General features: G+C 49.5%; 21 non-coding genes across 21 annotated transcripts; 7 read left to right on the forward strand and 14 right to left on the reverse strand.

Annotated features, from left to right (window-relative positions):
• Positions 1–1,488: 1,488 nt before the first annotated feature.
• Trnap-cgg lies at positions 1,489–1,560 on the reverse strand. The gene has a single exon. It is a non-coding gene; the product is annotated as a tRNA-Pro (tRNA).
• A 235-nt stretch (positions 1,561–1,795) lies between these two features.
• Trnav-uac lies at positions 1,796–1,868 on the forward strand. Its single transcript has one exon. It is a non-coding gene; the product is annotated as a tRNA-Val (tRNA).
• A 601-nt stretch (positions 1,869–2,469) lies between these two features.
• On the reverse strand, positions 2,470–2,541 carry Trnap-ugg. Its single transcript has one exon. It is a non-coding gene; the product is annotated as a tRNA-Pro (tRNA).
• Positions 2,542–4,180: 1,639 nt separating this feature from the next.
• Positions 4,181–4,252, reverse strand: Trnap-cgg. The gene has a single exon. It is a non-coding gene; the product is annotated as a tRNA-Pro (tRNA).
• A 235-nt stretch (positions 4,253–4,487) lies between these two features.
• On the forward strand, positions 4,488–4,560 carry Trnav-uac. Its single transcript has one exon. It is a non-coding gene; the product is annotated as a tRNA-Val (tRNA).
• A 601-nt stretch (positions 4,561–5,161) lies between these two features.
• Positions 5,162–5,233, reverse strand: Trnap-ugg. The gene has a single exon. It is a non-coding gene; the product is annotated as a tRNA-Pro (tRNA).
• A 1,639-nt stretch (positions 5,234–6,872) lies between these two features.
• Positions 6,873–6,944, reverse strand: Trnap-cgg. The gene has a single exon. It is a non-coding gene; the product is annotated as a tRNA-Pro (tRNA).
• A 235-nt stretch (positions 6,945–7,179) lies between these two features.
• Positions 7,180–7,252, forward strand: Trnav-uac. The gene has a single exon. It is a non-coding gene; the product is annotated as a tRNA-Val (tRNA).
• Positions 7,253–14,874: 7,622 nt separating this feature from the next.
• Positions 14,875–14,946, reverse strand: Trnap-cgg. Its single transcript has one exon. It is a non-coding gene; the product is annotated as a tRNA-Pro (tRNA).
• Positions 14,947–15,181: 235 nt separating this feature from the next.
• Trnav-uac lies at positions 15,182–15,254 on the forward strand. The gene has a single exon. It is a non-coding gene; the product is annotated as a tRNA-Val (tRNA).
• Positions 15,255–15,855: 601 nt separating this feature from the next.
• On the reverse strand, positions 15,856–15,927 carry Trnap-ugg. The gene has a single exon. It is a non-coding gene; the product is annotated as a tRNA-Pro (tRNA).
• A 1,626-nt stretch (positions 15,928–17,553) lies between these two features.
• Positions 17,554–17,625, reverse strand: Trnap-cgg. Its single transcript has one exon. It is a non-coding gene; the product is annotated as a tRNA-Pro (tRNA).
• Positions 17,626–17,860: 235 nt separating this feature from the next.
• On the forward strand, positions 17,861–17,933 carry Trnav-uac. The gene has a single exon. It is a non-coding gene; the product is annotated as a tRNA-Val (tRNA).
• A 601-nt stretch (positions 17,934–18,534) lies between these two features.
• On the reverse strand, positions 18,535–18,606 carry Trnap-ugg. Its single transcript has one exon. It is a non-coding gene; the product is annotated as a tRNA-Pro (tRNA).
• Positions 18,607–20,231: 1,625 nt separating this feature from the next.
• Positions 20,232–20,303, reverse strand: Trnap-cgg. Its single transcript has one exon. It is a non-coding gene; the product is annotated as a tRNA-Pro (tRNA).
• A 235-nt stretch (positions 20,304–20,538) lies between these two features.
• Positions 20,539–20,611, forward strand: Trnav-uac. Its single transcript has one exon. It is a non-coding gene; the product is annotated as a tRNA-Val (tRNA).
• A 601-nt stretch (positions 20,612–21,212) lies between these two features.
• Positions 21,213–21,284, reverse strand: Trnap-ugg. The gene has a single exon. It is a non-coding gene; the product is annotated as a tRNA-Pro (tRNA).
• A 1,626-nt stretch (positions 21,285–22,910) lies between these two features.
• Positions 22,911–22,982, reverse strand: Trnap-cgg. Its single transcript has one exon. It is a non-coding gene; the product is annotated as a tRNA-Pro (tRNA).
• Positions 22,983–23,217: 235 nt separating this feature from the next.
• On the forward strand, positions 23,218–23,290 carry Trnav-uac. Its single transcript has one exon. It is a non-coding gene; the product is annotated as a tRNA-Val (tRNA).
• Positions 23,291–23,891: 601 nt separating this feature from the next.
• Trnap-ugg lies at positions 23,892–23,963 on the reverse strand. The gene has a single exon. It is a non-coding gene; the product is annotated as a tRNA-Pro (tRNA).
• Positions 23,964–25,589: 1,626 nt separating this feature from the next.
• Positions 25,590–25,661, reverse strand: Trnap-cgg. The gene has a single exon. It is a non-coding gene; the product is annotated as a tRNA-Pro (tRNA).
• Between the last annotated feature and the right edge of the window lie 79 nt (positions 25,662–25,740).

The raw sequence follows: 25,740 nt of genomic DNA on the forward strand, positions 1-25,740 counted from the left end.
TGCATCGAGCACTGCTTATGAACAGCCGGCAGTGCCTCAGTTTCGGTATGTGGTTTCTCAGGGTTAAGAGAAGGCGAATGCACTAAACAAAAGAACATCGGGAAACCAAGCACCAACTCATAACGAAAAGATTGCACAATATACTGCAAGCAAAATTTCCAGAAGACGGATACTGAAGACGCCGCAGACAAAAGAATTATTCTATGCAGTAACGAATATCTAGGAAGCGTGAATTGCATGTGCTGCTCCACCACACAACTTCTTTTGATACTGTTTTACTTATTCTAAATTTTCATTACCTCATCGTCTCTAGAATACTGTGCGGTTATCACCTGGTTTCCAACAGCGATAGTAGTAAGTAAATCGACTACAAAGTCTTTCAAAGTAGGTCAGACACAAAAAAAAAATCGGAGCTGCGTGTAGCTCATGTCATTCTGCTTTCAATCGTGAATCTCCGGCTGGGAGTAGTGGCGTACTTCTGTAATCCAAGCTTCTGGGAGGCCGTTGTGTGGGAGAGATCTGGAAACAACTACAGATTCGACCGTTCCACGAGCTCAGGAACGGCCGCGATGCCTTCATCGAGCTCTGCAGATCGACAGATGATAGTGTGGAAATTTCGGCAAGCGGTGGCTAAGGGTTAAGAGAAGCCAAACGCACTAAACACAAGAAAGTCGGGAAACCGAAGCACACAACTCATAACGAAAAGATTGCGGAATGCAGTGCGAAAGCAAAACTTCGAGAAGACCAACTCTGAAGCCATCGGCGAGCTAGGAATTATTCCGCACAAGAAGCGATCATGTAGGAAGAGCGAGCCGAAGCTGTCGCTCGACCACACAATAAATTTTTGCTTAATCCCAATTTGCAGTACCGGTTCGACACTAGAATACTGCGCCTTGGTTCTTCCAAAAGCGATAGTAATAAGCACGTCCACTGCAGTGTCATTTGGGGTAGTGAGTCAGACATGGGGAGGATATGAGGCGGGTGGAATATGCAACGGCAGGGGCATTGCAGGGCGGCCGCCGACTCCTTGGGCTGTGGCGCGCCGGTGCCGGCGGCGGCCTGGCTGGGCTGCTGGTGCCTCCATGTAGAGCTGCCGCCGAGCCCAGGCACCGTGCCGCTAACGAAGCGATTGCCTTTGGTGACATCTTTTGCAATAACGACTGCGCGAATCGACGGTATCTCGTAAGGAAGGAAAGAGCAGCAGCTGCCGCCGAGCCCAGGCGCCGTGCCTAACACGCAGAAGGTCCCCGGCTCGATTGCGGGCGGAAACCCGTTTTCGTCGCACTCAGCAAGACACTTGCTACGATCTCTACTGTGACCATTTAAATCAACTTCAAACGTTCCATCAGCAGGGTGCACATGGCTCAAATGAAACATGAAACGGTTTCAGAACTGGTTGTCGGATTTTAGCGCTGACTTGGAGGCCTGGAAATGCGCGAAACAGCCGCCGCCATGCGATTTGTTACCGCACCGTTGTACAAAACGCAAGGGCTCGTCCGGGATTTGAACCCGGGACCTCCTGCACCCGAAGCAGGAATCATACCCCTAGACCAACGAGCCTATTCGTTCCGAAAACGCACTGCATGTGAATGACGCCACCTTTGATGGTCTCACCATGTAGGGCTGCAGCTCAGCCAGCGTTCTCCCTGTCTGTCGCGGTTGGATTGTTTCCATCGACGTCTTTTACTACAGGAACTTCACGAATCGGAGGGAGCTCGTAGCCGATGCCCTTGCTAACACAGAAGACAAACTGTTGCTATTACGAGTCTCCGGGTGGTACATGAAAAGAACCGTCGTTTCCGTGGTGTAGCGGTTATCACGTCTGCTTTACACGCAGAAGGTCCCCGGTTCGATCCCGGGCGGGAACACAACAATTTTAATCTATATTTCGGATTTCATTTTCGAGATGACCTCACGTCCGCGTATGCAGAGACAAGCAATGTCGTATGCTAGACGGATAGGGCGTCATTTTACGGTCAAATACTGTTGCTCTCTTATTGCACCGGTATTTGGTAACTGAGAACGCCCCTAGCTCCATTATGGCTGGCAAAATTTATAATCCGGTTCTTCTGGGCTACTTCAAGTGCGCTTGCTACTGGCTTTCCTGAGCTCACCCTACTCGCCTTGTCACAGCTCTGTCAAAGTGTGATGCTAACTAATAATGAGAAACTCTTAGCCACGCTCAATCTTACATGCCACCCCTTGGTTGTTGCCGTCGCTAGTAAGATGAGGGTAGACTGTCGCACAATTAAGCTGAATCTCCACTCACGGTGCACATATCCCGCAAAGACAACCTTGTTTTCCGTTGCATGCAAAATTACCGTCTGCTTTTCTACCGAATTCCACCTACGTACTTTACTGGTGCCGCATTCTTGTTATATCCACGTGCTATAACAGGCGTCTACTCTTCATTGAGGAGCTGCAACCGGGGCTGAGTTCCACCTACTCTTCAGCACGGTCAAAATGGCAGGGCTCGTCCGGGATTTGAACCCGGGACCTCCTGCACCCAAAGCAGGAATCATACCCCTAGACCAACGAGCCACCTGGCTGGAGCAGTCAAGTTAATCCCAAGTAGTGCGCCTCACAGGGAACACAAACTTTCACGTGAATTCGCAAGATAAACGCTTTCTGCAGGCAGCACTCACCACTCATGAGAAGAATATTAAAGGCAACGAATAAAAAGCGAAATAACTGCATCGAGCACTGCTTATGAACAGCCGGCAGTGCCTCAGTTTCGGTATGTGGTTTCTCAGGGTTAAGAGAAGGCGAATGCACTAAACAAAAGAACATCGGGAAACCAGGCACCAACTCGTAACGAAAAGATTGCACAATATACTGCAAGCAAAATTTCCAGAAGACGGATACTGAAGACGCCGCAGACAAAAGAATTATTCTATGCAGTAACGAATATCTAGGAAGCGTGAATTGCATGTGCTGCTCCACCACACAACTTCTTTTGATACTGTTTTACTTATTCTAAATTTTCATTACCTCATCGTCTCTAGAATACTGTGCGGTTATCACCTGGTTTCCAACAGCGATAGTAGTAAGTAAATCGACTACAAAGTCTTTCAAAGTAGGTCAGACACAAAAAAAAAATCGGAGCTGCGTGTAGCTCATGTCATTCTGCTTTCAATCGTGAATCTCCGGCTGGGAGTAGTGGCGTACTTCTGTAATCCAAGCTTCTGGGAGGCCGTTGTGTGGGAGAGATCTGGAAACAACTACAGATTCGACCGTTCCACGAGCTCAGGAACGGCCGCGATGCCTTCATCGAGCTCTGCAGATCGACAGATGATAGTGTGGAAATTTCGGCAAGCGGTGGCTAAGGGTTAAGAGAAGCCAAACGCACTAAACACAAGAAAGTCGGGAAACCGAAGCACACAACTCATAACGAAAAGATTGCGGAATGCAGTGCGAAAGCAAAACTTCGAGAAGACCAACTCTGAAGCCATCGGCGAGCTAGGAATTATTCCGCACAAGAAGCGATCATGTAGGAAGAGCGAGCCGAAGCTGTCGCTCGACCACACAATAAATTTTTGCTTAATCCCAATTTGCAGTACCGGTTCGACACTAGAATACTGCGCCTTGGTTCTTCCAAAAGCGATAGTAATAAGCACGTCCACTGCAGTGTCATTTGGGGTAGTGAGTCAGACATGGGGAGGATATGAGGCGGGTGGAATATGCAACGACAGGGGCATTGCAGGGCGGCCGCCGACTCCTTGGGCTGTGGCGCACCGGTGCCGGCGGCGGCCTGGCTGGGCTGCTGGTGCCTCCATGTAGAGCTGCCGCCGAGCCCAGGCACCGTGCCGCTAACGAAGCGATTGCCTTTGGTGACATCTTTTGCAATAACGACTGCGCGAATCGACGGTATCTCGTAAGGAAGGAAAGAGCAGCAGCTGCCGCCGAGCCCAGGCGCCGTGCCTAACACGCAGAAGGTCCCCGGCTCGATTGCGGGCGGAAACCCGTTTTCGTCGCACTCAGCAAGACACTTGCTACGATCTCTACTGTGACCATTTAAATCAACTTCAAACGTTCCATCAGCAGGGTGCACATGGCTCAAATGAAACATGAAACGGTTTCAGAACTGGTTGTCGGATTTTAGCGCTGACTTGGAGGCCTGGAAATGCGCGAAACAGCCGCCGCCATGCGATTTGTTACCGCACCGTTGTACAAAACGCAAGGGCTCGTCCGGGATTTGGACCCGGGACCTCCTGCACCCGAAGCAGGAATCATACCCCTAGACCAACGAGCCTATTCGTTCCGAAAACGCACTGCATGTGAATGACGCCACCTTTGATGGTCTCACCATGTAGGGCTGCAGCTCAGCCAGCGTTCTCCCTGTCTGTCGCGGTTGGATTGTTTCCATCGACGTCTTTTACTACAGGAACTTCACGAATCGGAGGGAGCTCGTAGCCGATGCCCTTGCTAACACAGAAGACAAACTGTTGCTATTACGAGTCTCCGGGTGGTACATGAAAAGAACCGTCGTTTCCGTGGTGTAGCGGTTATCACGTCTGCTTTACACGCAGAAGGTCCCCGGTTCGATCCCGGGCGGGAACACAACAATTTTAATCTATATTTCGGATTTCATTTTCGAGATGACCTCACGTCCGCGTATGCAGAGACAAGCAATGTCGTATGCTAGACGGATAGGGCGTCATTTTACGGTCAAATACTGTTGCTCTCTTATTGCACCGGTATTTGGTAACTGAGAACGCCCCTAGCTCCATTATGGCTGGCAAAATTTATAATCCGGTTCTTCTGGGCTACTTCAAGTGCGCTTGCTACTGGCTTTCCTGAGCTCACCCTACTCGCCTTGTCACAGCTCTGTCAAAGTGTGATGCTAACTAATAATGAGAAACTCTTAGCCACGCTCAATCTTACATGCCACCCCTTGGTTGTTGCCGTCGCTAGTAAGATGAGGGTAGACTGTCGCACAATTAAGCTGAATCTCCACTCACGGTGCACATATCCCGCAAAGACAACCTTGTTTTCCGTTGCATGCAAAATTACCGTCTGCTTTTCTACCGAATTCCACCTACGTACTTTACTGGTGCCGCATTCTTGTTATATCCACGTGCTATAACAGGCGTCTACTCTTCATTGAGGAGCTGCAACCGGGGCTGAGTTCCACCTACTCTTCAGCACGGTCAAAATGGCAGGGCTCGTCCGGGATTTGAACCCGGGACCTCCTGCACCCAAAGCAGGAATCATACCCCTAGACCAACGAGCCACCTGGCTGGAGCAGTCAAGTTAATCCCAAGTAGTGCGCCTCACAGGGAACACAAACTTTCACGTGAATTCGCAAGATAAACGCTTTCTGCAGGCAGCACTCACCACTCATGAGAAGAATATTAAAGGCAACGAATAAAAAGCGAAATAACTGCATCGAGCACTGCTTATGAACAGCCGGCAGTGCCTCAGTTTCGGTATGTGGTTTCTCAGGGTTAAGAGAAGGCGAATGCACTAAACAAAAGAACATCGGGAAACCAGGCACCAACTCGTAACGAAAAGATTGCACAATATACTGCAAGCAAAATTTCCAGAAGACGGATACTGAAGACGCCGCAGACAAAAGAATTATTCTATGCAGTAACGAATATCTAGGAAGCGTGAATTGCATGTGCTGCTCCACCACACAACTTCTTTTGATACTGTTTTACTTATTCTAAATTTTCATTACCTCATCGTCTCTAGAATACTGTGCGGTTATCACCTGGTTTCCAACAGCGATAGTAGTAAGTAAATCGACTACAAAGTCTTTCAAAGTAGGTCAGACACAAAAAAAAAATCGGAGCTGCGTGTAGCTCATGTCATTCTGCTTTCAATCGTGAATCTCCGGCTGGGAGTAGTGGCGTACTTCTGTAATCCAAGCTTCTGGGAGGCCGTTGTGTGGGAGAGATCTGGAAACAACTACAGATTCGACCGTTCCACGAGCTCAGGAACGGCCGCGATGCCTTCATCGAGCTCTGCAGATCGACAGATGATAGTGTGGAAATTTCGGCAAGCGGTGGCTAAGGGTTAAGAGAAGCCAAACGCACTAAACACAAGAAAGTCGGGAAACCGAAGCACACAACTCATAACGAAAAGATTGCGGAATGCAGTGCGAAAGCAAAACTTCGAGAAGACCAACTCTGAAGCCATCGGCGAGCTAGGAATTATTCCGCACAAGAAGCGATCATGTAGGAAGAGCGAGCCGAAGCTGTCGCTCGACCACACAATAAATTTTTGCTTAATCCCAATTTGCAGTACCGGTTCGACACTAGAATACTGCGCCTTGGTTCTTCCAAAAGCGATAGTAATAAGCACGTCCACTGCAGTGTCATTTGGGGTAGTGAGTCAGACATGGGGAGGATATGAGGCGGGTGGAATATGCAACGACAGGGGCATTGCAGGGCGGCCGCCGACTCCTTGGGCTGTGGCGCACCGGTGCCGGCGGCGGCCTGGCTGGGCTGCTGGTGCCTCCATGTAGAGCTGCCGCCGAGCCCAGGCACCGTGCCGCTAACGAAGCGATTGCCTTTGGTGACATCTTTTGCAATAACGACTGCGCGAATCGACTGTATCTCGTAAGGAAGGAAAGAGCAGCAGCTGCCGCCGAGCCCAGGCGCCGTGCCTAACACGCAGAAGGTCCCCGGCTCGATTGCGGGCGGAAACCCGTTTTCGTCGCACTCAGCAAGACACTTGCTACGATCTCTACTGTGACCATTTAAATCAACTTCAAACGTTCCATCAGCAGGGTGCACATGGCTCAAATGAAACATGAAACGGTTTCAGAACTGGTTGTCGGATTTTAGCGCTGACTTGGAGGCCTGGAAATGCGCGAAACAGCCGCCGCCATGCGATTTGTTACCGCACCGTTGTACAAAACGCAAGGGCTCGTCCGGGATTTGAACCCGGGACCTCCTGCACCCGAAGCAGGAATCATACCCCTAGACCAACGAGCCTATTCGTTCCGAAAACGCACTGCATGTGAATGACGCCACCTTTGATGGTCTCACCATGTAGGGCTGCAGCTCAGCCAGCGTTCTCCCTGTCTGTCGCGGTTGGATTGTTTCCATCGACGTCTTTTACTACAGGAACTTCACGAATCGGAGGGAGCTCGTAGCCGATGCCCTTGCTAACACAGAAGACAAACTGTTGCTATTACGAGTCTCCGGGTGGTACATGAAAAGAACCGTCGTTTCCGTGGTGTAGCGGTTATCACGTCTGCTTTACACGCAGAAGGTCCCCGGTTCGATCCCGGGCGGGAACACAACAATTTTAATCTATATTTCGGATTTCATTTCCGAGATGACCTCACGTCCGCGTATGCAGAGACAAGCAATGTCGTATGCTAGACGGATAGGGCGTCATTTTACGGTCAAATACTGTTGCTCTCTTATTGCACCGGTATTTGGTAACTGAGAACGCCCCTAGCTCCATTATGGCTGGCAAAATTTATAATCCGGTTCTTCTGGGCTACTTCAAGTGCGCTTGCTACTGGCTTTCCTGAGCTCACCCTACTCGCCTTGTCACAGCTCTGTCAAAGTGTGATGCTAACTAATAATGAGAAACTCTTAGCCACGCTCAATCTTACATGCCACCCCTTGGTTGTTGCCGTCGCTAGTAAGATGAGGGTAGACTGTCGCACAATTAAGCTGAATCTCCACTCACGGTGCACATATCCCGCAAAGACAACCTTGTTTTCCGTTGCATGCAAAATTACCGTCTGCTTTTCTACCGAATTCCACCTACGTACTTTACTGGTGCCGCATTCTTGTTATATCCACGTGCTATAACAGGCGTCTACTCTTCATTGAGGAGCTGCAACCGGGGCTGAGTTCCACCTACTCTTCAGCACGGTCAAAATGGCAGGGCTCGTCCGGGATTTGAACCCGGGACCTCCTGCACCCAAAGCAGGAATCATACCCCCTTTTTTTTTTTTTTTTTTTTTTTTTTTTTTTTTTTTGCTCTGCGACTTTTTTTTTTTTTTTTTTTTTTTTTTTTTTGTTCTGCACCCGAAGCAGGAATCATACCCCTACTTTTTTTTTTTTGTTTTTTTTTTTTTTTTACAGTACTGAAATTAAAATCCTAAAACATGACTATATAATGTAGACTGCTGACTGAAATAAAGATTAAAACACGAAAACTTCAGTCCTGGTGTAGAGAAGAAACATATATAAAGGCGGCAAATCCAGAAACAGTATAAAAGAAAATGGCTCACACAGGTGACCTTAGCCAACACCCTCTCTTTCAAATGTCAGGCTAAGCATATTGGCAAAATCATCTCGGAGGCCTGGCAATCGCAAGCGCTGCCAGTAAGCAGTAAGCATGTACTGCCGAAACGCTAGGTGTCCATCCTCTTCATGACAACTGTTGACAAAATGTACGAAATGGCCAATCAACCACATGACGGTATGGAGCTTCGTCCGCGGAAAAAAGGAAGAATCGGGCCGGACGATGATGTCAATAGTATAAGCGGCTTCAGCAGACCTAGTGACAAAAGCAAGTTGTTTCCTGAGCCAACGCCAATTAGCAAGGTGCCCACAGCAGGTGAATCGATGTTCAAGGGTATCCAGGAGACCACACCGAGTACAGGTGTCCGTGTCAGAAAGACCAATACGGTGCAGTCGTACATTGGTGGGAACCAAATTATTTATTACCCTATACCACGTGGACGCCACGGCCATAGAGTGGATCGGCAGACTAACGTTCTTCCAGACGTTCCTCCAGGACACAGATGGAGACGCCAGTTCTATTGGATTGGGACCGGCCAGCCCCTCCCAGCGGGCAATCAAGCCCTTGGTCGTTGGCACCGGTCGCCGCAAGAAGACGTCACCGAGGTAACTCACCGCAATGTAAAATTCCCGAATGTGTTTCAACTTAAAATTTAGGCGTCCGACATCGACAGGTGGAGCAAGGCTCGCCGGACGCACAACAGTAAAAAGCCTGGATGTAATTGAAGTCACTTCTTGCGTAACAATTAGAGTCGTTCGGCGGACGTACAAAGCAGACGCCTTGCGAGTAATGTCAGAGAGGCCCAAGCCTCCGGAGAGACGCGGTTTCGTCATTACCTCGTAACGTAACTTGAATAGATGGCCCTTCCATATAAATCTGCTAGACAATTGGCGCAACCTTTTCGCCACCATCATGGGAAGTGGGAACAGCTGAGCAACATAATAAGCTTTACATAGAACGTAGGTGTCTAAAATTCTGACTTTTTGCAAAATGGTAGCAGAGCGCTGCTCATGGACCATCAGAGCCCCCTGTATCTTCTCGGTGACAGATTTCCAATTGAGAGCCGCCATTTTTAGAGGACACCGATCAATGATAATCCCCAAGGACGTATGGCGATCGACAAAAGTGGCCCAAGGGACGTCAGCATCGCGAAATCCTCGAATATCAAGGAACTTACATTTACCCTGATTGAGACGCGCTCCAGAGACACGACAGTATGCATCAACCGCCCCTTTCAACAACGGGATATCATCACGTTGACGGAGGAGAACAACGACATCATCCGCATATGCCTTAACAGAGAGCTTCCCACCAGAGAGGGACATACCCTGAAGCTTGAGAGCAATAGTCCGAAGCAGCGGTTCCAGGGACAATACGAATAAAGACATAGAGAGCGGACTACCCTGAGGCACTCCGCGGCGGATAGCAATGGGCGGCGTCAGCTGCCCATTGACTGACACCCGAGCTGTTATTCCCCTATACAAATTGCCAAGAACACCACGTGATGAAGCGTTAAAACCTATTGTACCTAAAACACGATCTAAAAACACATGACTGACGTGATCAAAAGCCTTATAAAAATCAAGGAAGGCAAAGGCACAATGTACGTTTGTAACCGCCGCAACCGAGACAACATCCCGATATTCGGCTACTGGTGTCAGAATAGATCTATCATGAAAACAACATTGATGTGCACCAATCACACCCCGAAGCAGAGAAGACAACCGGCTATTGAGCGCTCTAGCAGCTGTCTTATAGTCAAAATTCAGCAATGTGAGCGGACGAAGATTGGCAGCAGATAAACGACCAGAGGACTTCGGGATTAAAACAATTTTCCCTACTTTAAAATCGGCAGGCACATCCATCCCCCTGACAATCTCATTTAAAATCTGCGTAAAAATGCCACCCAAAAGAGGCCAAAAACGGAGATAAAATTCTTTAGGCAGGCCGTCTGGACCCGGCGATTTACTGGACGGAGAGCGAGCAATAAAGTCGAAAACATCATCTACCTGGAACTCCCGGAGAAATTCGCCGTTCGCGTCAGGCGCGATCGTCGCAGTTAGATCCCCAAAGACATCATCCGAAAGAGACTCACCAGAATCATCGGCAGAATATAGACTAGTGTAATACTGATGAAGAGCACGAACCATTTCCTCCTGTGCAATAAGCTGTCGCCCATCATCCACCGTAAGAGAAGAGATGAAGGAGCGACGACGACGAGTCTGATGCCGTAGCAGGTGGTACAAGGATGTCAGTTCACCTTTAACAAGAGAGTGAGGTTTCGACTTAACTCGCAGACCATCCATCTGTCGTCGTTTAAGGCTCAAGAGCTTGGCTTTAATACGACGAACATCATGGATCCGCAGTGGAGAGGTACCCGCCGCGTCATATAGTTCACGCAGGACAGAGTAGTAATATTCATACGTGTTCTTAAAATCACGCGTCCTAGCAGCACAGTAGAAAATCAAAGTCTGACGAATCTTGGGCTTGGCAAACGCAGTCCACCAAACCAGCAAGGAGGGGTATCGCGGGACAGAGCGAAGACATCGCTCCCACACGCCACTTATAACATCATCCATAGCACTGTCGGCAAGGTGGGAAACATTTAACATCCACTGGGAACGATAAAGTTTTGCAGGTTGGCGACTAAGATTTACAGTTGCAGTAAAAGCACAATGGTCAGAAAAACTAGTAGGAATAACATCGACAGAAAGAATTTTATCACATAAAAAATCAGATAAATAGAATCTGTCGAGTCTACTGCATGAGGACGCGGTAAAAAACGTATATTTCACCAGGGTTGGATATTTGTGTTCCCAAACATCACGCAGATGCATCGTACGAACTAAGTCATGTAAATCACGGCAATAATTAAAATTGGGGGACTGGTCTGCAGGGCGTAAAACACAATTAAAATCGCCTCCGAGCAGGAGACTCCGAGGACTCTGGCGCAAAAGATAAATAAGCTCTTCTTTATAAAAGCGCGATCGAGCCACAGTGTGACCCGAACCAGAGGGGGCATACAAAACAACGAGGCGGAGATCAAAAAGACGACAACCAATCCCACGGCCAGAGTCAAGGAATTCAATGTCAGTAATAGGAATGCCCTCTCGAAAGAAAAGAGCAGTTCCTGTTGAATATTCCGGCGCGACATTAAAAACAGTTTGAAATCCAGGTAGAGAGAGATCAGAAAACAACACTTCCTGCAAAAACACTACGTCCGCACAGGCGTCGTAAATAAACTGCCGCAAAGAGGCAATGCGAACGTCGGACTCAATACGGTTAACATTTAAGGTAAGAAAGGTGTATGCTTGAACCATAGAGAGAAAAGCGAGAAAACAAATCACCTACACCGACGCACCAGCGTCACAGTCCATAGCAGGGGTGACAGAGGCATCCGAGGGAGGGGGACTGCTACCCCGTTCCGCGGATCCCTTACGTTTCGGTTTTTTACGAACAGCATTAACGTTCGGCTGAACGCGTAACTTGCGTCGGCTGACGGGCAAGGAAACTTCAGCCGCCGGTGACGTAGGAGGGTCAAGTTCTGTATCCGACACCACCCGCGCCGGTCCACATGCGGGATCCGGGGTCGCGGGGGAAACATCCGACAAAACGGAATGGTCAACACCTGCACTAGCTTCCGGCAAACATGGACTGCACGGAGGCGAAACGTGAGCAGGAAGGTCCGAGGCCGCAGAGTTGGAAGGAAGCGGAGCAGCTCCGCTGGCAGAGGTATGGGGCAGCGAAGCAGGAAGTTGTCGCGGCTCCACTTGTTGTGACATCGCAATCGGTTCGGAAGACGGCGCCAACAGGCCCGACCGACGACCCGACTCGAGAGAAGCTGCGTCGGAGGCCGGAGGGGCGCCAGCAGCCGCCACCGGAACCGCTACCTCAGGAGGGCAGGGAGCAGCTACAGTACACAGTGGCTCGGAGGATGCCGGTCGCTCGGACTGGGGCATCTCAGGGAGATCCTCATCCGTACTATTTCCATCGTGTGGGCGACGCCTCTTATTATTCAAAAGTGGCACACCCACCTGAGGGACAGACGGAACAACATCAGATTTAGCACGCAAAGGAGGAAATTCTGTATCAGGGGTGCGCAAAACCTGTGGAGGGGCGCTACTACCACTGGACTGTGCTACACCAAGAGCAGAACCACCTGCAACGAGGTCAGCGACCGTTAACTTGCGACGCTGTTCGAGAGAATTTTTTAAAACAAAAACTCTCCGCGGACAGTCGGTACGCACGTGACCAGTTTCATTGCACAAAAAACAGGTGCCCACCTGACCACTATATGTTACATGGACACGATATCCACCGATCTGCAGGTGAGATGGAATATTCTGCTTAACGTGCATTTCGACTGAGCGAATACCACTGTAACATTGCAGGCGATGTTGGCTTGACCAGCGTTCAAGGCGAATGCTCTTTACATCACCATACTTCTGTAGACCCTCCTTAAGATAGACATTATCCACCTCCGGTGGAAGGTTGTAAACACGAACATTGGTATACGTGATGGAAGCATTGGAAAGCAGCACGGTACTTACAGAATCATCCCGATGCCGAAAGAGAACTTGATGACCATATTTAGAAAGAATTTTATCAACCTGAAGTGGGTCCATAAACTTAACAAAGAAAACATACAGTTCGGTATCAAAATAAGCAGTGTGCACCTGATCCGAATGAACACCAAAGGTATCTACCAACCAATCATGAATCTCAAGAGAACTAGGTTGCACATGGCGGGTTGACTTGTCAAAAGCAAAACTAACTGTAGCCTGACGAGGAATAACCTGGGACGACATTTTCAAAATATGCGGTTGAAACCGCTACACAAAAAACACTGAAATAAGGACAGAAAGTAACACAAGGTACGAAACAACGACGGAGAAATACTCTCAGAAGTTGCAACACAACACGTAACAAAAACGATAGTCCACTATACGTAACGCTACGGCGGAGCGGAAGACTAGGCACGTCCACACTGCACGGCGTCTAAAGCGGAACTTACCCCTAGACCAACGAGCCACCTGGCTGGAGCAGTCAAGTTAATCCCAAGTAGTGCGCCTCACAGGGAACACAAACTTTCACGTGAATTCGCAAGATAAACGCTTTCTGCAGGCAGCACTCACCACTCATGAGAAGAATATTAAAGGCAACGAATAAAAAGCGAAATAACTGCATCGAGCACTGCTTATGAACAGCCGGCAGTGCCTCAGTTTCGGTATGTGGTTTCTCAGGGTTAAGAGAAGGCGAATGCACTAAACAAAAGAACATCGGGAAACCAGGCACCAACTCGTAACGAAAAGATTGCACAATATACTGCAAGCAAAATTTCCAGAAGACGGATACTGAAGACGCCGCAGACAAAAGAATTATTCTATGCAGTAACGAATATCTAGGAAGCGTGAATTGCATGTGCTGCTCCACCACACAACTTCTTTTGATACTGTTTTACTTATTCTAAATTTTCATTACCTCATCGTCTCTAGAATACTGTGCGGTTATCACCTGGTTTCCAACAGTAAATCGACTACAAAGTCTTTCAAAGTAGGTCAGACACAAAAAAAAAATCGGAGCTGCGTGTAGCTCATGTCATTCTGCTTTCAATCGTGAATCTCCGGCTGGGAGTAGTGGCGTACTTCTGTAATCCAAGCTTCTGGGAGGCCGTTGTGTGGGAGAGATCTGGAAACAACTACAGATTCGACCGTTCCACGAGCTCAGGAACGGCCGCGATGCCTTCATCGAGCTCTGCAGATCGACAGATGATAGTGTGGAAATTTCGGCAAGCGGTGGCTAAGGGTTAAGAGAAGCCAAACGCACTAAACACAAGAAAGTCGGGAAACCGAAGCACACAACTCATAACGAAAAGGTTGCGGAATGCAGTGCGAAAGCAAAACTTCGAGAAGGCCAACTCTGAAGCCATCGGCGAGCTAGGAATTATTCCGCACAAGAAGCGATCATGTAGGAAGAGCGAGCCGAAGCTGTCGCTCGACCACACAATAAATTTTTGCTTAATCCCAATTTGCAGTACCGGTTCGACACTAGAATACTGCGCCTTGGTTCTTCCAAAAGCGATAGTAATAAGCACGTCCACTGCAGTGTCATTTGGGGTAGTGAGTCAGACATGGGGAGGATATGAGGCGGGTGGAATATGCAACGACAGGGGCATTGCAGGGCGGCCGCCGACTCCTTGGGCTGTGGCGCACCGGTGCCGGCGGCGGCCTGGCTGGGCTGCTGGTGCCTCCATGTAGAGCTGCCGCCGAGCCCAGGCACCGTGCCGCTAACGAAGCGATTGCCTTTGGTGACATCTTTTGCAATAACGACTGCGCGAATCGACTGTATCTCGTAAGGAAGGAAAGAGCAGCAGCTGCCGCCGAGCCCAGGCGCCGTGCCTAACACGCAGAAGGTCCCCGGCTCGATTGCGGGCGGAAACCCGTTTTCGTCGCACTCAGCAAGACACTTGCTACGATCTCTACTGTGACCATTTAAATCAACTTCAAACGTTCCATCAGCAGGGTGCACATGGCTCAAATGAAACATGAAACGGTTTCAGAACTGGTTGTCGGATTTTAGCGCTGACTTGGAGGCCTGGAAATGCGCGAAACAGCCGCCGCCATGCGATTTGTTACCGCACCGTTGTACAAAACGCAAGGGCTCGTCCGGGATTTGAACCCGGGACCTCCTGCACCCGAAGCAGGAATCATACCCCTAGACCAACGAGCCTATTCGTTCCGAAAACGCACTGCATGTGAATGACGCCACCTTTGATGGTCTCACCATGTAGGGCTGCAGCTCAGCCAGCGTTCTCCCTGTCTGTCGCGGTTGGATTGTTTCCATCGACGTCTTTTACTACAGGAACTTCACGAATCGGAGGGAGCTCGTAGCCGATGCCCTTGCTAACACAGAAGACAAACTGTTGCTATTACGAGTCTCCGGGTGGTACATGAAAAGAACCGTCGTTTCCGTGGTGTAGCGGTTATCACGTCTGCTTTACACGCAGAAGGTCCCCGGTTCGATCCCGGGCGGGAACACAACAATTTTAATCTATATTTCGGATTTCATTTCCGAGATGACCTCACGTCCGCGTATGCAGAGACAAGCAATGTCGTATGCTAGACGGATAGGGCGTCATTTTACGGTCAAATACTGTTGCTCTCTTATTGCACCGGTATTTGGTAACTGAGAACGCCCCTAGCTCCATTATGGCTGGCAAAATTTATAATCCGGTTCTTCTGGGCTACTTCAAGTGCGCTTGCTACTGGCTTTCCTGAGCTCACCCTACTCGCCTTGTCACAGCTCTGTCAAAGTGTGATGCTAACTAATAATGAGAAACTCTTAGCCACGCTCAATCTTACATGCCACCCCTTGGTTGTTGCCGTCGCTAGTAAGATGAGGGTAGACTGTCGCACAATTAAGCTGAATCTCCACTCACGGTGCACATATCCCGCAAAGACAACCTTGTTTTCCGTTGCATGCAAAATTACCGTCTGCTTTTCTACCGAATTCCACCTACGTACTTTACTGGTGCCGCATTCTTGTTATATCCACGTGCTATAACAGGCGTCTACTCTTCATTGAGGAGCTGCAACCGGGGCTGAGTTCCACCTACTCTTCAGCACGGTCAAAATGGCAGGGCTCGTCCGGGATTTGAACCCGGGACCTCCTGCACCCAAAGCAGGAATCATACCCCTAGACCAACGAGCCACCTGGCTGGAGCAGTCAAGTTAATCCCAAGTAGTGCGCCTCACAGGGAACACAAACTTTCACGTGAATTCGCAAGATAAACGCTTTCTGCAGGCAGCACTCACCACTCATGAGAAGAATATTAAAGGCAACGAATAAAAAGCGAAATAACTGCATCGAGCACTGCTTATGAACAGCCGGCAGTGCCTCAGTTTCGGTATGTGGTTTCTCAGGGTTAAGAGAAGGCGAATGCACTAAACAAAAGAACATCGGGAAACCAGGCACCAACTCGTAACGAAAAGATTGCACAATATACTGCAAGCAAAATTTCCAGAAGACGGATACTGAAGACGCCGCAGACAAAAGAATTATTCTATGCAGTAACGAATATCTAGGAAGCGTGAATTGCATGTGCTGCTCCACCACACAACTTCTTTTGATACTGTTTTACGTATTCTAAATTTTCATTACTTCATCGTCTCTAGAATACTGTGCGGTTATCACCTGGTTTCCAACAGTAAATCGACTACAAAGTCTTTCAAAGTAGGTCAGACACAAAAAAAAAATCGGAGCTGCGTGTAGCTCATGTCATTCTGCTTTCAATCGTGAATCTCCGGCTGGGAGTAGTGGCGTACTTCTGTAATCCAAGCTTCTGGGAGGCCGTTGTGTGGGAGAGATCTGGAAACAACTACAGATTCGACCGTTCCACGAGCTCAGGAACGGCCGCGATGCCTTCATCGAGCTCTGCAGATCGACAGATGATAGTGTGGAAATTTCGGCAAGCGGTGGCTAAGGGTTAAGAGAAGCCAAACGCACTAAACACAAGAAAGTCGGGAAACCGAAGCACACAACTCATAACGAAAAGATTGCGGAATGCAGTGCGAAAGCAAAACTTCGAGAAGACCAACTCTGAAGCCATCGGCGAGCTAGGAATTATTCCGCACAAGAAGCGATCATGTAGGAAGAGCGAGCCGAAGCTGTCGCTCGACCACACAATAAATTTTTGCTTAATCCCAATTTGCAGTACCGGTTCGACACTAGAATACTGCGCCTTGGTTCTTCCAAAAGCGATAGTAATAAGCACGTCCACTGCAGTGTCATTTGGGGTAGTGAGTCAGACATGGGGAGGATATGAGGCGGGTGGAATATGCAACGACAGGGGCATTGCAGGGCGGCCGCCGACTCCTTGGACTGTGGCGCACCGGTGCCGGCGGCGGCCTGGCTGGGCTGCTGGTGCCTCCATGTAGAGCTGCCGCCGAGCCCAGGCACCGTGCCGCTAACGAAGCGATTGCCTTTGGTGACATCTTTTGCAATAACGACTGCGCGAATCGACTGTATCTCGTAAGGAAGGAAAGAGCAGCAGCTGCCGCCGAGCCCAGGCGCCGTGCCTAACACGCAGAAGGTCCCCGGCTCGATTGCGGGCGGAAACCCGTTTTCGTCGCACTCAGCAAGACACTTGCTACGATCTCTACTTTGACCATTTAAATCAACTTCAAACGTTCCATCAGCAGGGTGCACATGGCTCAAATGAAACATGAAACGGTTTCAGAACTGGTTGTCGGATTTTAGCGCTGACTTGGAGGCCTGGAAATGCGCGAAACAGCCGCCGCCATGCGATTTGTTACCGCACCGTTGTACAAAACGCAAGGGCTCGTCCGGGATTTGAACCCGGGACCTCCTGCACCCGAAGCAGGAATCATACCCCTAGACCAACGAGCCTATTCGTTCCGAAAACGCACTGCATGTGAATGACGCCACCTTTGATGGTCTCACCATGTAGGGCTGCAGCTCAGCCAGCGTTCTCCCTGTCTGTCGCGGTTGGATTGTTTCCATCGACGTCTTTTACTACAGGAACTTCACGAATCGGAGGGAGCTCGTAGCCGATGCCCTTGCTAACACAGAAGACAAACTGTTGCTATTACGAGTCTCCGGGTGGTACATGAAAAGAACCGTCGTTTCCGTGGTGTAGCGGTTATCACGTCTGCTTTACACGCAGAAGGTCCCCGGTTCGATCCCGGGCGGGAACACAACAATTTTAATCTATATTTCGGATTTCATTTCCGAGATGACCTCACGTCCGCGTATGCAGAGACAAGCAATGTCGTATGCTAGACGGATAGGGCGTCATTTTACGGTCAAATACTGTTGCTCTCTTATTGCACCGGTATTTGGTAACTGAGAACGCCCCTAGCTCCATTATGGCTGGCAAAATTTATAATCCGGTTCTTCTGGGCTACTTCAAGTGCGCTTGCTACTGGCTTTCCTGAGCTCACCCTACTCGCCTTGTCACAGCTCTGTCAAAGTGTGATGCTAACTAATAATGAGAAACTCTTAGCCACGCTCAATCTTACATGCCACCCCTTGGTTGTTGCCGTCGCTAGTAAGATGAGGGTAGACTGTCGCACAATTAAGCTGAATCTCCACTCACGGTGCACATATCCCGCAAAGACAACCTTGTTTTCCGTTGCATGCAAAATTACCGTCTGCTTTTCTACCGAATTCCACCTACGTACTTTACTGGTGCCGCATTCTTGTTATATCCACGTGCTATAACAGGCGTCTACTCTTCATTGAGGAGCTGCAACCGGGGCTGAGTTCCACCTACTCTTCAGCACGGTCAAAATGGCAGGGCTCGTCCGGGATTTGAACCCGGGACCTCCTGCACCCAAAGCAGGAATCATACCCCTAGACCAACGAGCCACCTGGCTGGAGCAGTCAAGTTAATCCCAAGTAGTGCGCCTCACAGGGAACACAAACTTTCACGTGAATTCGCAAGATAAACGCTTTCTGCAGGCAGCACTCACCACTCATGAGAAGAATATTAAAGGCAACGAATAAATAGCGAAATAACTGCATCGAGCACTGCTTATGAACAGCCGGCAGTGCCTCAGTTTCGGTATGTGGTTTCTCAGGGTTAAGAGAAGGCGAATGCACTAAACAAAAGAACATCGGGAAACCAGGCACCAACTCGTAACGAAAAGATTGCACAATATACTGCAAGCAAAATTTCCAGAAGACGGATACTGAAGACGCCGCAGACAAAAGAATTATTCTATGCAGTAACGAATATCTAGGAAGCGTGAATTGCATGTGCTGCTCCACCACACAACTTCTTTTGATACTGTTTTACTTATTCTAAATTTTCATTACCTCATCGTCTCTAGAATACTGTGCGGTTATCACCTGGTTTCCAACAGTAAATCGACTACAAAGTCTTTCAAAGTAGGTCAGACACAAAAAAAAATCGGAGCTGCGTGTAGCTCATGTCATTCTGCTTTCAATCGTGAATCTCCGGCTGGGAGTAGTGGCGTACTTCTGTAATCCAAGCTTCTGGGAGGCCGTTGTGTGGGAGAGATCTGGAAACAACTACAGATTCGACCGTTCCACGAGCTCAGGAACGGCCGCGATGCCTTCATCGAGCTCTGCAGATCGACAGATGATAGTGTGGAAATTTCGGCAAGCGGTGGCTAAGGGTTAAGAGAAGCCAAACGCACTAAACACAAGAAAGTCGGGAAACCGAAGCACACAACTCATAACGAAAAGATTGCGGAATGCAGTGCGAAAGCAAAACTTCGAGAAGACCAACTCTGAAGCCATCGGCGAGCTAGGAATTATTCCGCACAAGAAGCGATCATGTAGGAAGAGCGAGCCGAAGCTGTCGCTCGACCACACAATAAATTTTTGCTTAATCCCAATTTGCAGTACCGGTTCGACACTAGAATACTGCGCCTTGGTTCTTCCAAAAGCGATAGTAATAAGCACGTCCACTGCAGTGTCATTTGGGGTAGTGAGTCAGACATGGGGAGGATATGAGGCGGGTGGAATATGCAACGACAGGGGCATTGCAGGGCGGCCGCCGACTCCTTGGACTGTGGCGCACCGGTGCCGGCGGCGGCCTGGCTGGGCTGCTGGTGCCTCCATGTAGAGCTGCCGCCGAGCCCAGGCACCGTGCCGCTAACGAAGCGATTGCCTTTGGTGACATCTTTTGCAATAACGACTGCGCGAATCGACTGTATCTCGTAAGGAAGGAAAGAGCAGCAGCTGCCGCCGAGCCCAGGCGCCGTGCCTAACACGCAGAAGGTCCCCGGCTCGATTGCGGGCGGAAACCCGTTTTCGTCGCACTCAGCAAGACACTTGCTACGATCTCTACTTTGACCATTTAAATCAACTTCAAACGTTCCATCAGCAGGGTGCACATGGCTCAAATGAAACATGAAACGGTTTCAGAACTGGTTGTCGGATTTTAGCGCTGACTTGGAGGCCTGGAAATGCGCGAAACAGCCGCCGCCATGCGATTTGTTACCGCACCGTTGTACAAAACGCAAGGGCTCGTCCGGGATTTGAACCCGGGACCTCCTGCACCCGAAGCAGGAATCATACCCCTAGACCAACGAGCCTATTCGTTCCGAAAACGCACTGCATGTGAATGACGCCACCTTTGATGGTCTCACCATGTAGGGCTGCAGCTCAGCCAGCGTTCTCCCTGTCTGTCGCGGTTGGATTGTTTCCATCGACGTCTTTTACTACAGGAACTTCACGAATCGGAGGGAGCTCGTAGCCGATGCCCTTGCTAACACAGAAGACAAACTGTTGCTATTACGAGTCTCCGGGTGGTACATGAAAAGAACCGTCGTTTCCGTGGTGTAGCGGTTATCACGTCTGCTTTACACGCAGAAGGTCCCCGGTTCGATCCCGGGCGGGAACACAACAATTTTAATCTATATTTCGGATTTCATTTCCGAGATGACCTCACGTCCGCGTATGCAGAGACAAGCAATGTCGTATGCTAGACGGATAGGGCGTCATTTTACGGTCAAATACTGTTGCTCTCTTATTGCACCGGTATTTGGTAACTGAGAACGCCCCTAGCTCCATTATGGCTGGCAAAATTTATAATCCGGTTCTTCTGGGCTACTTCAAGTGCGCTTGCTACTGGCTTTCCTGAGCTCACCCTACTCGCCTTGTCACAGCTCTGTCAAAGTGTGATGCTAACTAATAATGAGAAACTCTTAGCCACGCTCAATCTTACATGCCACCCCTTGGTTGTTGCCGTCGCTAGTAAGATGAGGGTAGACTGTCGCACAATTAAGCTGAATCTCCACTCACGGTGCACATATCCCGCAAAGACAACCTTGTTTTCCGTTGCATGCAAAATTACCGTCTGCTTTTCTACCGAATTCCACCTACATACTTTACTGGTGCCGCATTCTTGTTATATCCACGTGCTATAACAGGCGTCTACTCTTCATTGAGGAGCTGCAACCGGGGCTGAGTTCCACCTACTCTTCAGCACGGTCAAAATGGCAGGGCTCGTCCGGGATTTGAACCCGGGACCTCCTGCACCCAAAGCAGGAATCATACCCCTAGACCAACGAGCCACCTGGCTGGAGCAGTCAAGTTAATCCCAAGTAGTGCGCCTCACAGGGAACACAAACTTTCACGTGAATTCGCAAGATAAACGCTTTCTGCAGGCAGCACTCACCACTCATGAGAAGAATATTAAAGGCAACGAATAAAAAGCGAAATAACTGCATCGAGCACTGCTTATGAACAGCCGGCAGTGCCTCAGTTTCGGTATGTGGTTTCTCAGGGTTAAGAGAAGGCGAATGCACTAAACAAAAGAACATCGGGAAACCAGGCACCAACTCGTAACGAAAAGATTGCACAATATACTGCAAGCAAAATTTCCAGAAGACGGATACTGAAGACGCCGCAGACAAAAGAATTATTCTATGCAGTAACGAATATCTAGGAAGCGTGAATTGCATGTGCTGCTCCACCACACAACTTCTTTTGATACTGTTTTACGTATTCTAAATTTTCATTACTTCATCGTCTCTAGAATACTGTGCGGTTATCACCTGGTTTCCAACAGTAAATCGACTACAAAGTCTTTCAAAGTAGGTCAGACACAAAAAAAAAATCGGAGCTGCGTGTAGCTCATGTCATTCTGCTTTCAATCGTGAATCTCCGGCTGGGAGTAGTGGCGTACTTCTGTAATCCAAGCTTCTGGGAGGCCGTTGTGTGGGAGAGATCTGGAAACAACTACAGATTCGACCGTTCCACGAGCTCAGGAACGGCCGCGATGCCTTCATCGAGCTCTGCAGATCGACAGATGATAGTGTGGAAATTTCGGCAAGCGGTGGCTAAGGGTTAAGAGAAGCCAAACGCACTAAACACAAGGAAGTCGGGAAACCGAAGCACACAACTCATAACGAAAAGATTGCGGAATGCAGTGCGAAAGCAAAACTTCGAGAAGACCAACTCTGAAGCCATCGGCGAGCTAGGAATTATTCCGCACAAGAAGCGATCATGTAGGAAGAGCGAGCCGAAGCTGTCGCTCGACCACACAATAAATTTTTGCTTAATCCCAATTTGCAGTACCGGTTCGACACTAGAATACTGCGCCTTGGTTCTTCCAAAAGCGATAGTAATAAGCACGTCCACTGCAGTGTCATTTGGGGTAGTGAGTCAGACATGGGGAGGATATGAGGCGGGTGGAATATGCAACGACAGGGGCATTGCAGGGCGGCCGCCGACTCCTTGGACTGTGGCGCACCGGTGCCGGCGGCGGCCTGGCTGGGCTGCTGGTGCCTCCATGTAGAGCTGCCGCCGAGCCCAGGCACCGTGCCGCTAACGAAGCGATTGCCTTTGGTGACATCTTTTGCAATAACGACTGCGCGAATCGACTGTATCTCGTAAGGAAGGAAAGAGCAGCAGCTGCCGCCGAGCCCAGGCGCCGTGCCTAACACGCAGAAGGTCCCCGGCTCGATTGCGGGCGGAAACCCGTTTTCGTCGCACTCAGCAAGACACTTGCTACGATCTCTACTTTGACCATTTAAATCAACTTCAAACGTTCCATCAGCAGGGTGCACATGGCTCAAATGAAACATGAAACGGTTTCAGAACTGGTTGTCGGATTTTAGCGCTGACTTGGAGGCCTGGAAATGCGCGAAACAGCCGCCGCCATGCGATTTGTTACCGCACCGTTGTACAAAACGCAAGGGCTCGTCCGGGATTTGAACCCGGGACCTCCTGCACCCGAAGCAGGAATCATACCCCTAGACCAACGAGCCTATTCGTTCCGAAAACGCACTGCATGTGAATGACGCCACCTTTGATGGTCTCACCATGTAGGGCTGCAGCTCAGCCAGCGTTCTCCCTGTCTGTCGCGGTTGGATTGTTTCCATCGACGTCTTTTACTACAGGAACTTCACGAATCGGAGGGAGCTCGTAGCCGATGCCCTTGCTAACACAGAAGACAAACTGTTGCTATTACGAGTCTCCGGGTGGTACATGAAAAGAACCGTCGTTTCCGTGGTGTAGCGGTTATCACGTCTGCTTTACACGCAGAAGGTCCCCGGTTCGATCCCGGGCGGGAACACAACAATTTTAATCTATATTTCGGATTTCATTTCCGAGATGACCTCACGTCCGCGTATGCAGAGACAAGCAATGTCGTATGCTAGACGGATAGGGCGTCATTTTACGGTCAAATACTGTTGCTCTCTTATTGCACCGGTATTTGGTAACTGAGAACGCCCCTAGCTCCATTATGGCTGGCAAAATTTATAATCCGGTTCTTCTGGGCTACTTCAAGTGCGCTTGCTACTGGCTTTCCTGAGCTCACCCTACTCGCCTTGTCACAGCTCTGTCAAAGTGTGATGCTAACTAATAATGAGAAACTCTTAGCCACGCTCAATCTTACATGCCACCCCTTGGTTGTTGCCGTCGCTAGTAAGATGAGGGTAGACTGTCGCACAATTAAGCTGAATCTCCACTCACGGTGCACATATCCCGCAAAGACAACCTTGTTTTCCGTTGCATGCAAAATTACCGTCTGCTTTTCTACCGAATTCCACCTACGTACTTTACTGGTGCCGCATTCTTGTTATATCCACGTGCTATAACAGGCGTCTACTCTTCATTGAGGAGCTGCAACCGGGGCTGAGTTCCACCTACTCTTCAGCACGGTCAAAATGGCAGGGCTCGTCCGGGATTTGAACCCGGGACCTCCTGCACCCAAAGCAGGAATCATACCCCTAGACCAACGAGCCACCTGGCTGGAGCAGTCAAGTTAATCCCAAGTAGTGCGCCTCACAGGGAACACAAACTTTCACGTGAATTCGCAAGATAAACGCTTTCTGCAGGCAGCACTCACCACTCATGAGAAGAATATTAAAGGCAACGAATAAATAGCGAAATAACTGCATCGAGCACTGCTTATGAACAGCCGGCAGTGCCTCAGTTTCGGTATGTGGTTTCTCAGGGTTAAGAGAAGGCGAATGCACTAAACAAAAGAACATCGGGAAACCAGGCACCAACTCGTAACGAAAAGATTGCACAATATACTGCAAGCAAAATTTCCAGAAGACGGATACTGAAGACGCCGCAGACAAAAGAATTATTCTATGCAGTAACGAATATCTAGGAAGCGTGAATTGCATGTGCTGCTCCACCACACAACTTCTTTTGATACTGTTTTACTTATTCTAAATTTTCATTACCTCATCGTCTCTAGAATACTGTGCGGTTATCACCTGGTTTCCAACAGTAAATCGACTACAAAGTCTTTCAAAGTAGGTCAGACACAAAAAAAAAATCGGAGCTGCGTGTAGCTCATGTCATTCTGCTTTCAATCGTGAATCTCCGGCTGGGAGTAGTGGCGTACTTCTGTAATCCAAGCTTCTGGGAGGCCGTTGTGTGGGAGAGATCTGGAAACAACTACAGATTCGACCGTTCCACGAGCTCAGGAACGGCCGCGATGCCTTCATCGAGCTCTGCAGATCGACAGATGATAGTGTGGAAATTTCGGCAAGCGGTGGCTAAGGGTTAAGAGAAGCCAAACGCACTAAACACAAGAAAGTCGGGAAACCGAAGCACACAACTCATAACGAAAAGATTGCGGAATGCAGTGCGAAAGCAAAACTTCGAGAAGACCAACTCTGAAGCCATCGGCGAGCTAGGAATTATTCCGCACAAGAAGCGATCATGTAGGAAGAGCGAGCCGAAGCTGTCGCTCGACCACACAATAAATTTTTGCTTAATCCCAATTTGCAGTACCGGTTCGACACTAGAATACTGCGCCTTGGTTCTTCCAAAAGCGATAGTAATAAGCACGTCCACTGCAGTGTCATTTGGGGTAGTGAGTCAGACATGGGGAGGATATGAGGCGGGTGGAATATGCAACGACAGGGGCATTGCAGGGCGGCCGCCGACTCCTTGGGCTGTGGCGCACCGGTGCCGGCGGCGGCCTGGCTGGGCTGCTGGTGCCTCCATGTAGAGCTGCCGCCGAGCCCAGGCACCGTGCCGCTAACGAAGCGATTGCCTTTGGTGACATCTTTTGCAATAACGACTGCGCGAATCGACGGTATCTCGTAAGGAAGGAAAGAGCAGCAGCTGCCGCCGAGCCCAGGCGCCGTGCCTAACACGCAGAAGGTCCCCGGCTCGATTGCGGGCGGAAACCCGTTTTCGTCGCACTCAGCAAGACACTTGCTACGATCTCTACTGTGACCATTTAAATCAACTTCAAACGTTCCATCAGCAGGGTGCACATGGCTCAAATGAAACATGAAACGGTTTCAGAACTGGTTGTCGGATTTTAGCGCTGACTTGGAGGCCTGGAAATGCGCGAAACAGCCGCCGCCATGCGATTTGTTACCGCACCGTTGTACAAAACGCAAGGGCTCGTCCGGGATTTGAACCCGGGACCTCCTGCACCCGAAGCAGGAATCATACCCCTAGACCAACGAGCCTATTCGTTCCGAAAACGCACTGCATGTGAATGACGCCACCTTTGATGGTCTCACCATGTAGGGCTGCAGCTCAGCCAGC

The sequence above is a fragment of the Schistocerca piceifrons genome, chromosome 2 (genome assembly GCF_021461385.2).
Source record: "Schistocerca piceifrons isolate TAMUIC-IGC-003096 chromosome 2, iqSchPice1.1, whole genome shotgun sequence".
Lineage (NCBI taxonomy): Eukaryota > Metazoa > Arthropoda > Insecta > Orthoptera > Acrididae > Schistocerca > Schistocerca piceifrons.